The sequence below is a fragment of the Phyllobates terribilis genome, unplaced genomic scaffold (assembly GCF_046119375.1).
Source record: "Phyllobates terribilis strain yellow unplaced genomic scaffold, ASM4611937v1 Scaffold_4__5_contigs__length_816908805, whole genome shotgun sequence".
In the NCBI taxonomy this organism is placed as follows: domain Eukaryota; kingdom Metazoa; phylum Chordata; class Amphibia; order Anura; family Dendrobatidae; genus Phyllobates; species Phyllobates terribilis.
In genome coordinates, this window is record NW_027362764.1 from 424,153,409 (window position 1) to 424,174,804 (window position 21,396).

Genomic DNA, 21,396 nt, shown 5'->3' on the forward strand with positions numbered 1-21,396 from the left:
CAAGTCTATGTGTTTATTCACCTTATAGATAGATATTGTAACACTTAAAGAGGCACTCCCAGTAATTTTTTATTAGATAAACCTGTGTAAATGTGTATAATGTAGCGTAATTGTGTTAATATACTTAGTGATCGCTATATTCCCTGGTTTTCAGCATCGCTCAGGTCCTCTTCTCACTCACATGACTTCTATTCTAACATGGCAGCTCACACTGTGGTTTATGTATTAGCTGGAAATGACTTTTACAATTTAAGTCTAAGGGGCACCAGAAATAGGCTTTATAAGCTTACATTATAAATGCAAATTCACACATAGACCCCAATGTGAGCCGGCAGGTTGGAATAGAAGTCATGTGAGTGAGAAGAGGACTTGGGTGGCGCTGCAAACTGGGGATGATGGCAATTGATAAGTATAGTAACACACTTACACTGCATTAGACATAAATTTACACAGGGTTAGGTAATCAAAAAATACAAGTAAAATTTTGAAATGCAAAATACATGCAAATATTATGTTAAAACAATTAAAGGATTACCAAAATAATAAAACTAAATAATAATAAAAGACAAAATAAAAAATTACATTTTACTGAAATATAACAATAGAATAAAATAATGCACGACAAATCTGTTACTTTGTCATTCACTTTATCTGTTTCTTTTCTCTGAAACTGGCAAGTATGATTATTCATAGTCTAAAGGCATTAAAGAAATTTGATCATAAATCACATCTACTGTAAAAAGAAATCCTTGTATCACTAGATGTTCCAGAAGTAATAAGCTTGGAAGGAAATTTGCTAACAACCTGAGCACATTTGACCTGCATTGATTCTTCCAATAACTGAAATATTGCAGCCTTCAGATGTACTCTTGTTGGTTCTATTTTACCTGGTTAAGAGATGTGATAAATTACGCACAAAGCAAGAGGAAGGCAATAAATCTCAATCACCAGAAATACTGAAACAGGCAAGTGGTGCAATAAATGCTACAAGATACTCGCTGGCAATATATTCTTGAAGGGTACACTTTGAAATGTCCCATGAAAATGGAACAAGGTTTATATATTACATATCGCTTGTTCTATCTTTTCTTTTATTAACAGACAAAACTTTCATCCTGAAATCTGCTGAGAGGAGGAAATCTGAATATGGTAACATATGCATATTGTATTCATCAGCTTCTTAACATTTTTATTCTATACACTATTATTTAGATTGGTCAATTAGGGTGAACCGTTTTTACATCAATTTTCAATGTACTCATCCATTTTTTTAGGCACTTATGCAAATGATCATTTAAGCAGAAACAATTGCATGCTGGCTTACTAAATTCAATTCGATTAAAAAAAAGAGCAAAATTCTAGATAGAAGTTATAAAACTTAGTAATATTAAAAGTCTTAGTGTCTGATTGATCTAAAACAGCTCTAGATTTTTTTTTTCTTTTAATGCTATGTGATTTACCAAAGATTTCCAGATCGTAAGGCTGAGCCATACTGTAATGTGTAAAAGTCGATCTGCACTATAGATGAGCAGATGCGGCAAAATTTGAATTTATCTGCTCTTGCGAATTCTTCACAAATGTAATATCCCTTTTTATACTTTGGGTTTCCCAAGACCCCAGAGCATAATAAATGTAAGATATAAAAAAAATAATAGTTATGCTCATCTTACTACTCACCTCTCTGAACACTCCACTCCTCACCATGACCCGTCTTGGTCTTTGTCGCATCTTCTGACCTCCAACGTCGTAGGTGCTGAATCTCTGGGCCTTTCATGCTGGGTCAGGACTTCTGGCTCTCATAAGGGCTTGGAGGTTTCTGAGAAAGCACGTGAAAGGTCATGACATTTTAACATCACGACATGTGCTCTAACATTGCACTTATATGTACAGGATTGGATTCGGAAGCTCCAGCTAATCACAAGAAGCCTGGGGATATTTCTATACAGGCCTCTGGATTCAGCGGTCATGGTGGTGATCAGAAGTTGCTATGAACACCAGATGAGTGACAGTAAGAAGAGGATGGGATAGAAAGGTAAGCGGTAGAATAAATATAAGTATTTTTTTATTTCTTAATCTTTTGATGGCAATTGATGCTTCAGCCACCATTTTGCAGTGCATGAAAGGAAGCAAATGACAAAAAATCCACATTTTGAAAAATTCTGATTTTTATAAAATTCAAGCAGAATTCAATTCCACTCGAAAATATTTGCTCATGTCTAATCTGCACCATTTGGAGGAGGCAACTCTGCAGAGGGACAGAGGATTCTGTTACAGTCAGTGGAAGGACATAGTTAAGGTGTATGATGTAAACTGGTGTAGCATCGGTGTCTCTGCCTGCTGCCGAGCAGAGACGCCGTTCCCCTCACCACTGCGGTCCTGGTCCGGCGTCTTCCAGTTCTCTCGCTGCTAAGGCGCGCACTGCGTGCAGCTCCCCAGGCACTGTGCTTAGGGCGCGCACGCGCTCCCTCCCTCTTAAAGGGGCCACGCGCCATCCTAAAGAGTCGGCCGGAGGACTGTCCCTCTATTAAGCACCTCCTCCAAAATGGAGGTGCCTGTGCAAGGTTGTTGTTTGTGTGCTAACACTCTCCTCAGCCCTCAGGTTCCTTGCCTGCCAGTCTGTCTAACAGTCCTGCCCACCAGTCTGTCTAACAGTCCTGCCCGCCAGTCTGTCTACAGTCCAGCCCGCCAGTCTATCAGCTGTGCCCGCCAGTCTGCCAGTAACCTGCCGTGCCTGCCAGCCTGCCTGCCCAGAGCACCTGCCAGATTACCTGCCGTGCCCGCCTGCCTACCCGGAGCACCTGCCAGATTACCTTCCGTGCCCGCCTGCCTACCTACCCGGTGCACCTGCCCAGTTACCTGCCGTACCCACCTGCTCGTTTACCCGGAGTACCTGTCTGGCTATCCGCCTGCTCGCTTACCCTTTGAACCTGTCTGGCTATCCTCTGTACCCGCCTGCTTGTCTACCCGGATCACCCGCCTGCCAACCTGCCATGCTCTTCCGCTGTAACGGTCAGCTCCTGTCATCTGACCCATGGGAGTCAACTGCTCTCACACAAGGTCGGTCCCTGGTCAACCTGCCCAGTCCCTTCTTGGTTCACGGAGTCGACTAAGCCGCCGTGTGACCTAGGTCGGTCCGAGTAGGCACCTAGTTATGCCACTCTGGTCCCTCCTTGCTTCAAAGCACAGAGGTTCCACCTCCTGGATCCGTAACAGTTTGCACAGGCCATGGAATCCGGTGGCTCCCAGGCTCCTTCGCTCTCTGACTTGTACCAGGAGGTCTCTTGTCAGAGATCCCAACAGGAGACTATCCTGTCCTATCTGCGGACAGTCAACTCCCGCCAGGACATGCTGTCTACTCCGACAGTGTCCATCTCTAATCGAGCAGCTCCTACTCTGGCGGCACTTCAACCTTGTAGCGCTGTGGCACCCGGCTTTGGACCCTGGCTTTCTGCACCGCCATGTTTCGATGGTGATCCTGCACTTTGAACTTCTGGCACACCAGTTCATCTCCGACCAGGCCAAGGTGGCATTTATCATGTCTCACCTCACTGGAGAGGTGTTGGTGTGGCTTAACCCTCTGTGGGAGAGAGGGGATCCTCTGGTGTCCAATCTCCAGGCCTTCCTCACGGCTTTCCGGAAGGTGTTCGATGAACCTGGACGGAGATCTTCTACTGCCTCCTCACTTCTCCAACTCCGTCAAGTGAGCCTTTCTGTGGGACAGTATGCCATGCGTTTCCGCACCCTCGCATCAGAACTGGCCTGGAATAATAAGGCACTGGTGTCCACCTTTTGGGAGGGCCTTTCTGGACGGATCAAGGATGAGCTAGCCGGCCGAGACATACCTCCCACCCTGGACGACCTGGTATCTTTAGCTACCAGGATCGACATCCACTTTCTAGAACGTGCTAAGGAGACGACCCGGGAGAGAAGACCTCCGCATCTCGCTCCAACCTTCCAAAGGCCTGTCTTGCAACCAGCAATCCCCCGGGTGTCTTCTCCGGAGCCAATGCAAATTGACCAAGTCACAATGGTCAAGTCTCTCCAGGAGACACGCCGCGCCGAGGGGAGTTGCTTCTACTGTGGCAGTATAGAGCATCTGATCCGTTCCTGCCTGGAGAGACCGGGAAACTCCAGTGTCTAGGACCGCTTGGAGAGGTCGTCCTAGGCAAGAGTTCTTCCTCTCCGCGCTTGACTCTGTCTGTTTCTGTCACCAGTGGTGAGATCCGCTTCTTTGAGACTGCCTTTCTGGATTCCGGAGCCGCAGGGAATCTCATTCAACAGGCCGTTGTGGAACGTTATGAGATTCCTACCATACGTCTGTCTGAACCTTTGGCGGTTTCCTCAGTGGATGGGAAGCTTCTTCCGGAAACCATCTTGCTGGTCACTGAGCCTGTAACTCTTCAGGTGGGAATGCTGCAATCAAAGAAGATCTCCTTTCATGTGCTGTCCGGTCTCTTTCATCCCCTCTTGCTTGGTCTGCCCTGGTTACAGAGACATGAGCCCGTCCTGAATTGGAGATATGGTGAAGTGCTCCGTTGGGGTCAGGAATGCCATGAATCTTGTCTGGTTCTGGTTCATCCTGCTCGACCCCCGTCTATTCCGGCTAACCTACCTGGCCTGCCGGCACCCTACTGGTCCTATGTGGACTTTTTTGACAAAAAGGAGGCTGAGACACTACCACCTCATAGGCCTTATGATTGCCCCATCGACCTAATACCTAGTGCTTCACCTCCTCTGGGCGAATCTACCCCTTGTTGTTGGCCGAGACCCGTGCTATGTCTGAGTACATTGAGGAGAATCTTGATAGGGGATTTATCCAGAAATCCTCCTCTCCGGCTGGAGCAGGATTCTTCTTCGTCAAGAAGAAAGACGGCTTGTTTTGTCCTTGTATTGACTATAGGGGTCTAAACCAGATTACCATCAAAAATAAGTACCCCCTGCCTCTCATCTCGGAGTTGTTTGACCGCCTAAAAGGCGCGAAGATCTTCACCAAGCTCAATCTTCGGAGGGCGTACAATCTGGTCCGGATTCGCCAGGGAGACGAGTGGAAGACGGCATTCAACACCTGGGACGGTCACTACGAATACCGCGTGATGCCCTTCGGTCTCTGTAATGCCCCAGCCATCTTCCAGGAGCTAGTTAATGACATCTTCCGTGATCTCCTGTATTCCTGTGTGGTGGTGTACCTGGACGACATCTTGGTGTTCTCCCCGGATGTGCCTTCTCACCGGAGGGATGTTCGTCAGGTTCTGCTGAGTCTCCGGAAGAATTGCCTGTATGCTAAATATGAGAAATGCCTCTTTGAGCAGACCTCCTTGCCGTTTCATGGTTACATCATTTCTGAGACCGGTATGCGGTTGGATCCCGAGAAGGTGTCAGCCGTCTTAAAGTGGCCCCGTCCGGAGGGATTGAAGGCGATTCAACGGTTTTTGTGTTTCGCGAACTATTACCGCCTCTTCATTCCTCATTTTTCCTCCCAGACTGCTCCCATCTCTGCTCTCACCCGTAAAGGAGAAAATCCCAGGGAGTGGTCTTCTGAGGCGGAAAAAGCCTTTGTCTCCCTAAAACAAGCCTTCTCCTCCGCTCCAGTGCTACACCGTCTGGATTGCAACAAGCAATTCTTCCTGGAGGTTGATGCCTACTCCTCCGGAGCCGGAGCAGTGCTCACCCAGAAATCCTCGTCCAGGAGAAAACCTGCTGCTTTTTCTCCAAGCTCTTCTCCTCGTCCGAGCACAACTACTCCATAGGAGATCTTGAGCTGTTGGCCATCAAATTAGCAGTGGAGGAGTGGCGCTACTTGCTGGAGGGGGCTCTGCACCCGGTGGTCATCTACACTGATCACAAAAACCTCGCTTATTTGCAGAATGCCGAAAGACTAAACCCGCTTTACTCTTCACTACCGCCCGGCAGACAAGAACATTAAAGCCGATGCAATAGCCCATTCATTTTTGTCTACCTCCCAGGAGGAGGGGCCTCTACATATCATTGACCCCTTCAAAATAATGACTGTTCCATTTTACCTGTCTCATCTACCTCCTGGTAAGACCTTTGTAGCGGTTCAGGATCAGAAGAAGGTTTTACTGTGGGGTCATTCGTCCAAACTTGCTGGTCATGCCGGACAGAGGAAGACATTTCTGCTCATTGCCCGACATTATTGGTGGCCCGCCCTGTGCAAGGATGTTGCGGAATTTGTCGGAGTTTGTTCCTCTTGTGCCCATAACAAGATACCTAGGCACCTTCCAGCCGGTCGTCTTCTTCCTCTTCCCGTGCCTTCCGCTCCGTGGCAACATATCGCAATGGACTTCATCACGGATCTCCCTGTTTCTACCAGTTGTACTGTCATTTGGGTGGTCGTTGATCGCTTTTCTAAGATGGCCCCCTTCATTCCCCTTACTGGTCTTCCGTCTGCACCGATGCTGGCTAAGGACTTCATCCATCACATCTTCCGTCTTCACTGCTTACCCCTCCTCATTGTCTCGGATCGCGGAGTTCAATTCACTTTGCGCTTCTGGAGAGCCACGTGCAAGCTGCTGGATGTCTCCTTGGATTTTTCTTCGGCTTATCATCTTCAGTCCAATGGCCAAGTGGAGCGTATCAATCAAATCCTCACCTGTTTTCCTCGACACTTTGTAAACGCTCACCATAGCGATTGGGTTGAGCTCCTGCCCTGTGCCGAGTTTTCCTATAACAACCATGAGAGCGAGTCCTCTCCTAAAACTCAGTTTTTTGTGGTCTACAGTCAACACCCCCGGATTCCTTTTCCTGTCTCCTCTTCAGTGAACAATCCTGCCGCGGAGTCTCTCGTCAGTGAATTTTCTGCAATTTGGGAAGACACTAGAACTGCGCTTCTTCAGTCCTCGGAGCGGATGAAGAAGCATGCTGATAAGAGACGTCTGGATCCACCTCTATTCCGTCCGGGAGACAAGGTCTGTCTTTCTTCCAAATATGTTCACCTTAAGATACCATCTTAAAAATTGGGTCCGCGGTTCATCGGTCCGTTCGAGGTTCTGAACAAAATTAATCCGGTGGCTTACAAGCTGAAACTCCCAGCCTCCTTATGGATTCACAACTCCTTTCACGGGTCTCTCCTCAAACCGGTTGTCCTTAATTCTTTCTCTGACGATCCAGGTACCACTCCAGCTCCAGTCTCCGCTGAGGACATCTTTGAGGTAGAAAACATTTTGGCCACCAAGAGGGTAAGAGGAAAGACTTTCTTTTTTTGTGGATTGGAAGGGGTTTGGCCCTGAGGAGAGGTCTTGGGAGTGCAGGGAGAAAGTGGATGCCGGGTGTGACGTGCGGGTAACCCTGCCCACAGCCTGGCATCCACCTGGAACGCAGAAAACAAAGACCCCCGGCTGCTGCCAGCACGTGTCGTGACATCAGCGTATGTCAGAGCCAGCTGCAGCCGGGGATCACGTGATACCTGTGAGCGGCCCGTGATAGCGCCTCTCACAGGCATTATCTGCAACATAAGGTATTTAAAAGTCTTAGGGGACCCGGGGGAATACATTGGGGGGTAATATAAAGTAGTGTATGCCCCCTTTAAAACATTGTCTTTCCTTTGATACATGAACGCTTGTGGCAGATTACCATCGTAGGAGTATATTAAATGTGCACGTAGTGGTTGTGAAGTGCAGCACAAAATTGAGCGACAAGATTGAATGCAGCTTTATCAAGAATTGCAGATGATGCACAAGAAAGCCATATATCTTATGAGTACTAATAACTAAATAGTACAAGCCTCACAGTAAATGTATTCCCAATGTTACTATACATCAAACGATCATGATATAATGTCAAATCTCCAAATGTAAGTTTCAACCGATAGATAATGATCTTGATGTTATGTGAATGTACCATTTCTGATTTTCTATATGATCTTATTTATTTTTGTTCTGTGAGTTACCCCTTTATAAGATGTGGTGAATATGGATCCAGTTTTGAGCTCCACTTTTTAAAGGATATTTATGGGTTCAAAGGCGGGTAACTAGATTATTACAAGGGATGGAAGGCCTCTCCTATAATGAGAACTTTGAAAAGTTGAGCTTATTTAGCTTAGAAAAAATAAGCCTCAGAGGAGATCTCATTTACATATATAAATACTTGTGCGATCAATGCAAAGGATTGGAACGTGATTTACTCTTCCCAAAGACCATACAAAGGAATGGGGGCACTCATTACATGTAGAGGAAAGGTGATTCTGGCAGCTAAATAGGAAAGGGTTCTTTACAGTTAGAGCAGTCAGACTGGAATGTCTGACCACAATCGAGCTGTCCTCCCACCTCTCCTCCTCCTCCCTCTTCGACCGTCTCCAATCTGGCTTCCGACCTCACCACTCCACTGAAACAGCCCTAACTAAAGTCACCAATGACCTGTTGACCGCCAAGAGCAAGCGACACTACTCAGTCCTCCTTCTCCTCGACCTCTCCGCCGCCTTCGACACAGTCGACCACCCCCTCCTACTCCACATCCTAGAATCCCTTGGCATCACTGACCTAGCCCTCTCATGGATCTCCTCCTACCTAACGGACCGGACTTTCAGTGTCACCCACTCCCACACCTCATCCTCACCCCATCCCCTTTCTGTTGGAGTTCCCCAAGGCTCAGTCCTGGGACCACTACTCTTCTCCGCATACACCCTCGGCCTGGGGAAACTCATCGAATCCCACGGCCTCCAATACCACCTCTACGCTGACGACACCCAGCTCTACCTGTCTGGCCCCGACATTTCCGCCCTACTGGCCAAATTCCCCAATGCCTATCCGCCATCTCATCCTTCTTCTCCACCCGCTTCCTCAAACTCAACATGGACAAGACCGAGATAATCATCTCCCCCCCCAACCGCTCCCCCCAGGTCCACAACCTATCCATCACAATCAACGACTGCACCCTCTCATCCGTCTCCCACGCCAAGTGCCTCGGGGTAATCCTTGACTCCGAGCTCTCCTTCAAGCCCCACATCGAAGCCCTCGCCACCGCCTGCGGACTCCAACTGAGGAACATTGCCCGAATCCGCTCGTTCCTTGGCCAGGACTCAGCAAAAACGCTTATCCACGCCCTCATCATCTCCCGTCTCGACTACCGCAACTCCTTGCTCACTGGCCTCCCCGCTTCCCCCCTCGCACCCCTCCGCACCATCCTCAATTCCGCTGCCCGACTCATCCACCTATCTCCCCGTTTCACCCCCGCCTCCCCCCCTCTGCCAAGCCCCCCACTGGCTCCCCATTGCCCTGAGATCACGGTTTAAAACCCTAACCCTAACATACAAGGCCATACACAACCTGTCCCCTCCCTACATCTCCGATCTGGTCTCCAGATATGTCCCCCCGCGCGATCTCCGCTCCTCTCAAGAACTTCTCCTCTTCTCCCCTCTCATTTCCTCCTCCCACAACCGCCTGCAAGACTTCTCTCGTGCCTCCGCCATACTCTGGAACGCTCTCCCCCATCACATCCGACAGTCCCCTACCCGGGGAACCTTCAAGAAAAACCTAAAGACCCATCTCTTCCTTCAGGCCTACAGCCCACACTGAGACCCATCCACCTCCCTATCTCACCCTCTCCTCTCCCCTTCCTCCTGTATCCCCATCCACCCCCCATAAACTGTGAGCCCGTGTGGACAGGACCCCCTACCCTACTGTACCAGTGCGCGTCGTTTGATGTCTCGTGTTCAGGTCCCCGTCGGCCCCTACACTTGTAAAGCGCCATGGAACCTAATGGCGCTATATAAATATTTAATAATAATAATAATAATAATAGATACTATAACAGTATTTAAAAAAGGGATAGATACTTTTCTCATAACAAGCGGCATTGTGGTTTTATAAATAGCTGAGCAATAGAGAATGTATACCTGGTGGAGAAAGGTTGAACTTGATGGACCTGTATCATTTTCCAACCCACTGTAATATCTATGTAACTATGTAATTAATGAATTTGCGTAATTAATGGTTCATGTGACTGTTTAAGTATTTATAAGGACATGTTATTTTAGTATGTGTATCAGCTTGAAAAAGACTTGATAAGAGTCAAAACGCTGCTGTTTTTAATCGATGGAATAAAAGAGGAATTATTCTACTTTTATGTCTATGGGAGAGCTGTGGTTTCCTTTCCCTCTGATAACTTACATGTACTAGTCGTGACAGTGGTATTTAAGTGCGATGAGAATCGTGGGTCCCGATGGGTACTATGGTACCCTAAGATCATGTGATCATCCCAGGGTACGGTGGCCTGTGAGATCCAGCAACAAGCAGGATTTCACAGGCACAGTCAGTGAGTTCAGTAACTCACTGACAGGTCTCATGCACTGCAGTACAGAGGTACTGCAGAGCATGAGACCAGCTATCAAAGTGACAATCACACATATCCCACAGTGAAACTTGGTGAAAAAGTAAAAAAAAGTTAAATAAAATATGTAAAAAAGTAAAAAATAACACACAAAAAGTTCACACAAATAACTAAAATCCGTTCGCAGCTCAAAACGCAGAGTTTGTGATAAAACAAAAATAAACAAAAAAAGTACACATAATTTTTATCTCTGCATCTGGAATGACCAACTCTGTAAAACTGTTGCATTATTTATTCCGTTTGACGAATGTAGTAAAAAATAAAAATAAAAAACACACCAAAAAATGATTCTTTTTCATCATACTGACTCACAAAAAAGGGAATAAAAAGTGAAAAAAAAGTCGAATATAAAAAAATTATATAAATAAAAATGCCAAACCATCCTGCAAAAAACAAGCCATAACATGGCTCATTCAGCAAAAAAATAAAAAAGTTACAGCTCTCAGAATGCGATGTTGCAAAATCAAATTGTTTTTTGTAAAATACGGTTTTTAGTCTGTAAAAATAGCAAAGTATAAAAAAATGTCAATCTGGCATCGCTGTAATCGTACCAACACGGCGGTCAAATCAGTGTTATCACTTTTACCGCACTGCGAACGGCACAAAAAATAAAAAATAAAAACAATAACTGAATTGCTGGTTTTTGTTCACTCTATGTCTGAAAAATCTGAATAAAAAGCGATCAAAAATTACTATGTGCCCCAAAATGGTACCAAAAAATCTGCAACTCGTCCAGCTAAAAATAACCCATCATACAGCTCTGTTTACCAAAAAATAAAAAAGTTACAGCTCTCAGAATATGGCAACGAAAATAACTACTTTTTATATAAAAAAAGCTTTTTTACTGTGTGATAGCAACAAAACCTAAAGAAGACCCATGTAAATCTGATACCGCTGCAATCAAACCAACCTGAAGAATAAATCCGCATTATCACTTATACCGCACTGTGAACTGTGCAAAAATAAAAATAAGAACTATTCTGGTACTGCTGTCTATTTCTTCATTCTGCCTCCAAAAAAATCAGAATAAGGCTCGGCTCACGTTTATCCTGCGCTCTCCGCTGAACGCTTACGTTGGGGTTTCCGTATAAATTCAACAAAACCGCAGTTCAGAAAAAAAAAACGGAGCTACTTATTTATGAGGCTGATTGAGTCCCTATGGACTGGTCTTTGTTCCAGCGGCATACCATCATTTTAGGCTTTTTTTAGCGCACAAGTGTGGACGACCACAGATCTATGTACAGCTAAAAAGACAGGGACCACTGGAGCAGATGTCAAACGGGCTCCAAAGTGTCTCCATCTGCCTCTTTGTGGTGGGTAGTTCCGTTGGGGGTTTCGTCTGAATCACATTTTTGTGGGATTTACACGGAAACCCCGTCGTAAGTGCTCAACGTAGACTGGCGATCCAGTCTTATTCTGGAAGCAATCAAAAATTATGTACCTCAAAATGTTACCAATAAAACCCCTAATTTGTCCCACACAAAACCAGCCCCCTCTCAGGTCCATCATTTGTCACTGGGACTATAGAGGGTCCCACGTTACTGGTAGAACAAAGACTCTGGAAAAGCAACAGCTCCTGCCCCCCCAAATAAAATTCTGTGAATTCTGCGCTCCCAAATCTAAATGCCCCCTTCTTCTCAGCCCCACTGTGCCTAAACCGTAGTAAGCGGACACATGTTTGGCATTATTGTAGCGGGGAGAGCTCTTCATTTACGGGGTTTGTGTCGCCAGGAGAAATGTGTGGGGGAACTACACTTTATGGGGGTACAATGTATGGGCACTAAACTGGCATATTTGGAATTCTCCAGAATAAAGCCTGGCGTGGATGTTACATAATAGTCACTGCAGCAGTGGAAGAATTCATTGAGATGTGTAATTTCTGCAATGGGGTCACTTTTGGGGATTTTCTGCTGTTCTGTCACCTTAGGGGCTCCGCAAATGTTGCCCACAAACAATTCTAACAAAATCTATGCTCCAAAAGCCAAATAATGTTCCTTCCTTCTCAGCCCTGACGTGTGGCCTAACACTACTTTATGATGACATATGGGGCATCATCACGTTCGGGAGAAATAGCATAACAAATTATGGGGTCCGTTTTCTTCTATTATCCATTGCAAAATTTATAAATTTGGGGCTAAAACTACATTTTCATGAAAATAATGAAAACTTTCAGTATGACGTCCTAATGTTATCAAATTCTGTGTAGTACCTATGGGTTCAAAATGCACACTATACCCCTAGATAAAATCCTTGAGGGGTGTAGTTTTCAAAATGGAGTCACTGTTTAGGCACATTAGGGGCTCTCCAAACTCGACATGACACCCGCAGACCATTCCATCAAAGTCTGCTTTCCAAACATCACTCCTTCCTTTCCAAGCCCTGTCGTGCATCCAAACAATAGTTTTCCCCTACATATCAGATATGTCCATACTGAAGACCATTTTCACCTGTTACCCTTGTAAAAATAAAATAACTGGGGCTAAAAATACTTTTTTGTGGAAAAAAAATTGATTTCTTAATTTCACGGCTTTACTTTATAAACTTCTGTGAAGCACCTGGCGGTTCATGCTGCTCACTACACATCTAAATAAGTTCCTTGAGGGGTTTAGTTTACAAAATGGGGTCACTTGTGTGGGGTTTCCACTGTTTAGGCACATCAGGGGCTCCCCAAACACGAAATGGCGTCAGCTAATTATTCAAGCAAATTTTACATTCAAAATGTCAAATGGCGCTCCTTCTCTTCCAAACCCTGCCGTGCGCCCAAACAGTGGTTTTCTCCCACATATAGGGTATTGACTTACGCAAGAGAAATTGCACAACACATGGTATCAGGACATTTTTCCCGTTACCCTTATGAAAATGCAAAAATGGGGGCTGAAAAACATTTTTATGGAAAAATGTGAAAATTTTATTTTTACGGCTAAATGTTATAAACTTCTGTGAAGCATCCTGCTGTTCATTGTGCTCACTACACATCTAAATAAGTTCCCTGAGGGGTCTAGTTTCCAAAATAGGGTCACTTGTGGGGGATTTCCACTGTTTAGGCATATCATGGGGCTCTCTAAACACGAAATGACGTCCACTAATTATTCAAGCAAATTTTACATTCAAAAAGTCAAATGGTGCTCATTCTCTTCCAAATCCTGCACCCAAACAGTAGTTTTCCCCCACATATGGGATATCGGCGTACTCAGGAGAAATTGCACAACAAATTTTGTGGTCCATTTTCTCTCATTACCCTTGTGAAAATAAAAAAAATGGGTTTGAAGTGAACATTTTGTTAAAAAAAGTTCATTTTTTCCTTCCACGCTGTTTCAGTTCATGTGAAGCATGTGAAGGGTTAATAAACTTCTTGAAGTGGTTTTGAGTACCTTAAGGGGTGCAGTTTTTAGAATGGTGTCACTTTTGGGTATTTTCTGTCATATAGTTGAAGCGTTCCTGAGTTGTTACCTCATAAAGTGACACTGACCCGGTCATTAAGGACATAATTGACTCCATCCTTAACCTCTTTACTCCCGAGGGTGGTTTGCAAGTTAATGACCAGGCCAATTTTTACAATTCTGACCACTGTCACTTTATGAGGTAATAACTCTGGAACACTTCAACGGATCCCACAGATTCTGAGATTGTTTTTTGTGACATACTGTACTTCATGACAGTGGTAAAATTTCTTCGTTATGCCTTGTGTTTATTTGTGAAAAAATCTGAAATTTGGTGAAAGTTTTGAAAATTTTGCAATTTTCAAAATTTTAATTTTCATGCCCTTAAATCAGAGAGATATTTCACACAAAATAGTTAATAAATAACATTTCCCACATGTCAACTTTACATCACAACAATTTTTGGAACAAAAATTTTGTTATGCAGTTAAAAGGGTTACAAGTTGACCAGCAATTTCCCATTTTTCCAACAAAATTTACAAAACCATTTTTTTAGGGACCACATCACATTTGAAATGACTTTGAGGGGACTTTATGACAAATACCTAAAAGTGACAGCATTATAAAAACTGCACCCCTCAAGGTGCTTAAAACCACATTCAAGAAGTTTATTAACCCGTCAGGTGCTTCACAGGAATTTTTGGAATGTGGAAGAAAAAATGAACATTTATTTTTTTTCACAAAAATTTGTTACTTTAGACCCAACTTTTTTTTTATTTTTGCAACGGTATCAGTAAAAAATGGACCCCAAAATTTGTTGCTCAATTTCTCCTGAGCACACAGATACCCCGTATGTGGGGACAAAACACTGTTTGGCCACACAGCAGGGCTCGGAAGGGAAGGAGCGCCATTTGACTTTTTGAATGTAAAATTTGTTTGAATAATTAGCGGACACCATGTCACATATGGGGAGTCCCTGATGTGCCTAACAGTGGAAACCCCCCACAAGTGACACCATTTTGGAAACTAGACCCCTCAGTTAACTTATCTAGATGTGTGGTGAACACCTTGATCCACCAAGTGCTTCACAGAAGTTGATAACATTGAACCATAAAAATTAAATTTTAGCTGGTACCCATATGTGGGAGAAAACCACTGTTTAGGCGCACAGCAGGGTTTGGAAGGGAAAGAGCTCCATTTGACTTTTTGAATATAAAATTTAGCTGAATAATTAGCAGATGCCATGTCGCGTTTGGGGAGCCTCTGATATGCCTAAACAGTGGAGTGACCCCATTTTGGAAACTAGACCCCTCAGGGAACTTACAGTGGTGGCCAAAAGTATTGGCACCCCTGCAATTCTGTCAGATAATACTCAGTTTCTTCCTGAAAATGATTGCAATCACAAATTCTTTGGTATTATTATCTTCATTTAATTTGCTTGCAAGGAAAAAACGCAAAAGAGAATGAAGCAAAAATCAAATCATTGATCATTTCACGCAAAACTCCAAAAATGGGCCAGACAAAAGTATTGGCACCCTCAACCTAATACTTGGTTGCACAACCTTTAGTCAAAATAACTGTGAACAACCGCTTCCGGTAACCATCAATGAGTTTCTTACAATGCTCTGCTGGAATTGTAGACCATTCTTCTTTGGCAAACTGCTCCAGGTCCCTGATATTTGAATGGTGCCTTCTCCAAACTGCCATTTTGAGATCTCTCCACAGGTGTTCTATAGGATTCAGGTCTGGACTCATTGCTGGCCACCTTAGAAGTCTCCAGTGCTTTCTCTCAAACCATTTTATAGTGCTTTTGGAAGTGTGTTTTGGGTCATTGTCCTGCTGGAAGACCCATGACCTCTGAGGGAGACCCAGCTTTCTCACACTGGGCCCTACATTATGCTGCAAAATTTGTTGGTAGTCTTCAGACTTCATAATGCCATGCACACGGTCAAGCAATCCAGTGCCAGAGGCAGCAAAGCAACCCCAAAACATCAGGGAACCTCCACCATGTTTGACTGTAGGGACCGTGTTCTTTTCTTTGAATGCCTCTTTTTTTTTCCTGTACACTCTATGTTGATGCTTTTTGCCAAAAAGCTCTACTTTTGTCTCATCTGACCAGAGAACATTCTTCCAAAACGTTTTAGGCTTTCTCAGGTAAGTTTTGGCAAACTCCAGCCTGGCTTTTTTATGTCTCGGGGTAAGAAGTGGGGTCTTCCTGGGTATCCTACCATACAGTCCCTTTTCATTGAGACGCCGACGGATAGTTCGGGTTGACACTGTTGCATCCTCTGACTGCAGGGCAGCTTGAACTTGTTTGGATGTTAGTCGAGGTTCTTTATCCACCATCCGCACAATCTTGCGTTGAAATCTCTCATCAATTTTTCTTTTCCGTCCACATCTAGGGAGGTTAGCCACAGTGCCATGGGCTTTAAACTTCTTGATGACACTGTGCACGGAAAACAAAGGAACATTCAGGTCTTTGGAGATGGACTTGTAGCCTTGAGATTGCTCATGCTTCCTCACAATTTGGTTTCTCAAATCCTCAGACAGTTCTTTGGTCTTCTTTCTTTTCTCCATGCTCAATGTGGTACACACAAGGACACAGGACAGAGTTTGAGTCAACTTTAATCCATGTTAACTGGCTGCAAGTGTGATTTAGTTATTGCCAACACCTGTTAGGTGCCACAGGTAAGTTACAGGTGCTGTTAATTACACGAATTAGAGAAGCATCACATGATTTTTCAAACAGTGCCAATACTTTTGTCCACCCCCTTTTTTTAGGTTTGGTGTGGAATTGTATCCAATTTGGCTTTAGGACAATTCTTTTTGTGTTTTTTCATTGAAGACAAATTAAATGAAGATAATAATACCAAAGAATTTGAGATTGCAATCATTTTCAGGAAAAAACTGAGTATTATCTCACAGAATTGCAGGGGTGCCAATATTTTGGCCACCACTGTATTTATATGTGTAATCAGGTTGGTGCAATTACAGCGACACCAGATTCTTATCGGGTTTTTATGATTGACAGCTGTCACACAATAAAAAATCCTTTTTTTTTTGCAAAGACTAGTTTTTGCATCGCCATATTTTGAGACCTATAATTTTTCCATATTTTTCCAGATTTTGACAGACAGAGTCATGTGATGGCTTGTTTTTTGCAGGACAAGTTGACATTTTAATTGGTACCATTTTCGGGCATGTGACATTTTTTGATCGCTTTCTATTCTGCTTTTTGGGAGGCAGAATAAACAAAAAACAACACAGGAATTTTTGGGGCTTTTTTTATGCCGTTCCGCGTGTGGTAAAATTGATAAGGCAGATTTATTCTTCGGGTCAGTATGTTTACAGCGATACCACATTTATATAGTTTTTTATGTTTTGGCGCTTTTACACAATAAAAAACATTTTATAGCAAAAACAATTTTTTTGTATTGCTTGATTCTGAGAGCTATAACATATTTAATTTGGCCGTTGGAGCTGTATGGTGGCTTGTTTTTTGCGGGACAGGATGACGTTTTCAGCTGTACCATTTTTATTTACATTCATCTTTTTGATCTCGTTTTATTCCATTTTTTGTTTGGCAGTATAATGATAAAGCATCAGTTTTTGCTTAGTTTTTTTTTTTTTTTTTACCGTGTTCACTGCAGGGGTTAACTAGTGGGACAGTTTTATAGGTCAGGTCGTTACGGACATGGTAATACCAAATATGTGTACTTTTATTGTTTTTTTTGTTTTTTCTTTCATTATGATATATGTTTATGGGTACAGTATATTTTTATGTTTTTGGATTATTTTTTTCATTTTTTTTATATTTTTTCAATTTTTTTTTCACTTTCTGATAATTTTTTTTAACATTTTTACACTTTGTCCCACTATGGGACTTTGATTTTTAGTAGGCTGATCGCTTGCACAGCATAAGGATGAAGCATCATCGTCTATACTGTGCAGGCTGTCAGCCCCTGCACACACAAGCTAGGTAGATTGTGCACTGAGAACGATCTACCTATTTGCTGATGCCTGGTGACCCGGATGTCATCATTATGACATCGGGTCACCATACCAACTATCCGGACCCGGCATACACAGCACGGGACGCCGGATAGCAGGTAAGAGACTTGCTCTTACCGGTGCTTGCACCGGAAATGCTGCGATCAACTTCGATAGCAGCATTTCTCGGGTTATTGTGTCGGGAGCGGTGCGGCACCACTCCTAGCAAATAGTACCGGGTGTCGACTGTGACAATAAGCTGACACCTGGCGGCGCCAAGGCGTAATAATACGTATCTGGTCCAATAGACCAAGGACGCAGATTCGTGTTATTACGCCCCACGTCAGAAAGGGGTTAAGGGTTTAACTAGTTGTAAAACACAATCTGGGCACTGTGTGCCGCTATCAATACATATTTGTTTAATAAATATAATTAATACCTTTTTTTAACAAAAAAAAGGAAGGGGGACTAATTTACCTTGTGATTGTGAAAACTTTGATAAATTGGTACATAGAATTATATAGTATTTTTACAGGAAACCATCATTTTTGTATTAAAATTAATTTCAATTATTAATATCTGCATGAAAAATTGGTTATAGCTCCTACAGTATAATAAAGGCATCAACAGAATAGGCATCCATCATAAAAAATGTTTCTTTATCATTACAATCTATGAAAGGGAACCTGCCACGTAAAAAAAATTCTATTAACCTGCAGATATGGGGCTAATCTGCAGATTAATAGCATTCTGAACCTGCTGGCACTGGCACTTAGACCCCGCTGCTGGGAGGAAATGAACTTTATTCCCCCCGGCAGCCTACCAGTTTCAGTCATGGGGGTGGTCACCACTCAGTGTATAGTGACAGGTGGCTGACTCTAATGTTGAGCTGCTGTCAGTCAGTGGGGGAATGGGGTTACATCCGCTTAATTTACACGGAGCGCTGACTGAAACCGCGCCGGCACCACTCCTGTGACTGAATGCTCCCGGCAGAAATAAAGTTAATTTCCTCCCGGTAGCGATGGTCTAATTGCTGGCTCCGGGAATTTTCAGAGCGCTATTAACCTGCAGATTAACCCCATATCGGTAGGTTAATAGTGTTTTTTGTGTGACAGATTTCCTTTAAGGTTATTCTATTCTGATGGAAATATAAGTACGGTACTACCGATTCATGCATGTTTACTATTAGTCGTGTAGTTTAGAGAAGACATTCTAGAAAGATTGAGGCTTTAGTATCGTTACAATGTAATTAGCTAATGTCATTACTAAGAACCTTCTAGCTGATTCATATAACCTGAAACATGGGCAGCATGAACCAGACCTCAACTTAGAAAGCATATTAAGAAAGCCGACCGGGAACTATGTGTCTCGGATGACTATTCCGAGGCAGGTCCCCAGTCACTTCTCCCTGCCCCACTCCTGATAATTGACAGGTATCTCCCAATGTGCGTATAGTGCTTGTTAACCCACTAAACATCCAACTTTATACTTTTCTATTGCAATAACAGTTCTATAAACTTCAGGAATAGTCTTCCCCTAGCGGAATTATTAGGCAGCTGAGACTTTGTGATAAAGAAATAAAGCACTGTAGTATAATTATATGTTTTAAGAAAAAGCGTGAAATCATTTATCATGATGAAGAATGGAACTGTACTGTACGTACTCTATAATCTTTAACCCTGCTGTTTTCCTGTACCTCTATATTATTTTAGCAGCTTTCTAAATTCATGACAGGACTGAGTAGCTGAAATGCACTTATAGCAACAATTTTTATGAAAACTGCGCATTTTCAATAAATCTATATAATAGCATTTCCTGAAATAGTTCCTCAAAACCCTTTTGGCTTGATGTATGAAGTGCTGAAAAATAACAGACACTAACGGTTTACAGTTTATTTTTTGCAAATGTATGTATTTAAGGTTTCAGGACAACAAAAGTTGCATACAACCTCCAAACTACGCTGCTAATCTTAACCCCCATCACCCCCTTGCAGATACGGCATTGTCCATGAAGCACATGATCCATCGATAAGAGATATAATAAACTATGAAACATTTTGCCATTGCTTCTTGATGGAAGATTGTGTTGAGCAAATAAACACCTTCTATAATAATCTTGTACTAAGATTTGTACTATTCTGCATAATGATTGCAATGAAACATGCTTATGGAGATTATAATCTTGTACCTGGTGGATATGCACTGCTCAGCTAATCCAAATCCATAGCAGCACGCTCCCTCCTTCCCCTGCTAAGCTGGCGGTAGATGTCAGAGTCAGACTCACATAAGTGCAGGAGAGGTGCCACTGTCACCTGATAGAGGGGGAGTTGGCTATATATGCTATATGTGGCGGAGGGGGATTTGTCTATATATACTGTATGTGGATGAGGGGACTTGGCTATCTATGCTATATGTGGGGGAGGGGGACTATGCTATATATGCTATATGTGGGGGAGGGGAGCTATGCTATATATGCTAATATGTGGAGGAGAGGGACTTGGCTATATATATTATATGTGGGCGAGGGTGACTATGCTACATATGCTATATGTGGGGGAGGGGCGCTCTGCTATATATTCTATATGTGGAGGAGAGGGACTTGGCTATATATGCTATATGTGGGGAAGGGGGACTTGACTATATATGTTGTGTGTGGGGAAGGGGACTTTGCTATATATGCTATATGTGGTAGAGGGGGACTTGGCTGTATATACTATGTATGAGGGAGAGATCTTGGCTCTATATACTATGCCAAAAAAGAAAAAAGAAATAAAAAATTGGAACATCACAATTACACATTTTTGGTCACCCCAGTTGCCCCCTAAAAATACAATAAAAAGCAATAAAAATGTGATATGTACCCCAAAATGATATTAATAAAAATGTCAGCAGTCTGCAGCAGTCAATCTGTGGTCAGAGCAGTGACAAAATTGTCCCTACTGCAGCCACTGATTGGCTGTAAACCCTGTTATAGTCTTCCTTTTCCACTCTGGGAACTACACATCCAAAGCATTCACGGACATCTGTAGACCTTTAGGACGTTCTGGGAATTGTAGTCTCTCTCAATGCATACTGCAGTGCTATTATGACGCAGTGATAGTTTAGTTACAGGACCTGTGCCTGCACTGTCACTTGCTGGTGTGCCGCCCCGGTCATGGTACTGGTGCACGGCGGACCGAGTGCTGGTCAGGCCCAACCGAGGGTGTGCAACAGTCAATTGTGGGGGTTAATAATAAAATAATAAAATGGTTTGTGACGCCAGTTGGGATATTTGGCCTGGTATGGCCAGACACTGATGGAGACCCCTGGGAGTTAGGTGGTGATGAACAGTGAAAGATGATTAACCCTTCCCAACCAGGGCTGGCTCCCAGGGGAGTTGGAGCAGGAATGGCGCAGCAGGGAATAATCAGCTTTTTATAAGGTGATAATCAGTTTGTACTTTTTACTGAAGTTCTGCAAACAGTTCCAGAAGATTCCATACAATTCACAAACAGGATTTTGATCAGACCTGCACTGTCAGAGCTCAGTTTCTCTGCTGTGATGTAGTGTAGCCTTCCTGCTGCTAATGATATCTCTGGTAAAAGACTCCTTGGACCTTGGAGATCCAAGATAGCCAGGTACTGGATCCGTGATCCCTTCCAGTGAGCAGGCAGCTCGAATCCTGTCGGAAAACGCTTATATTC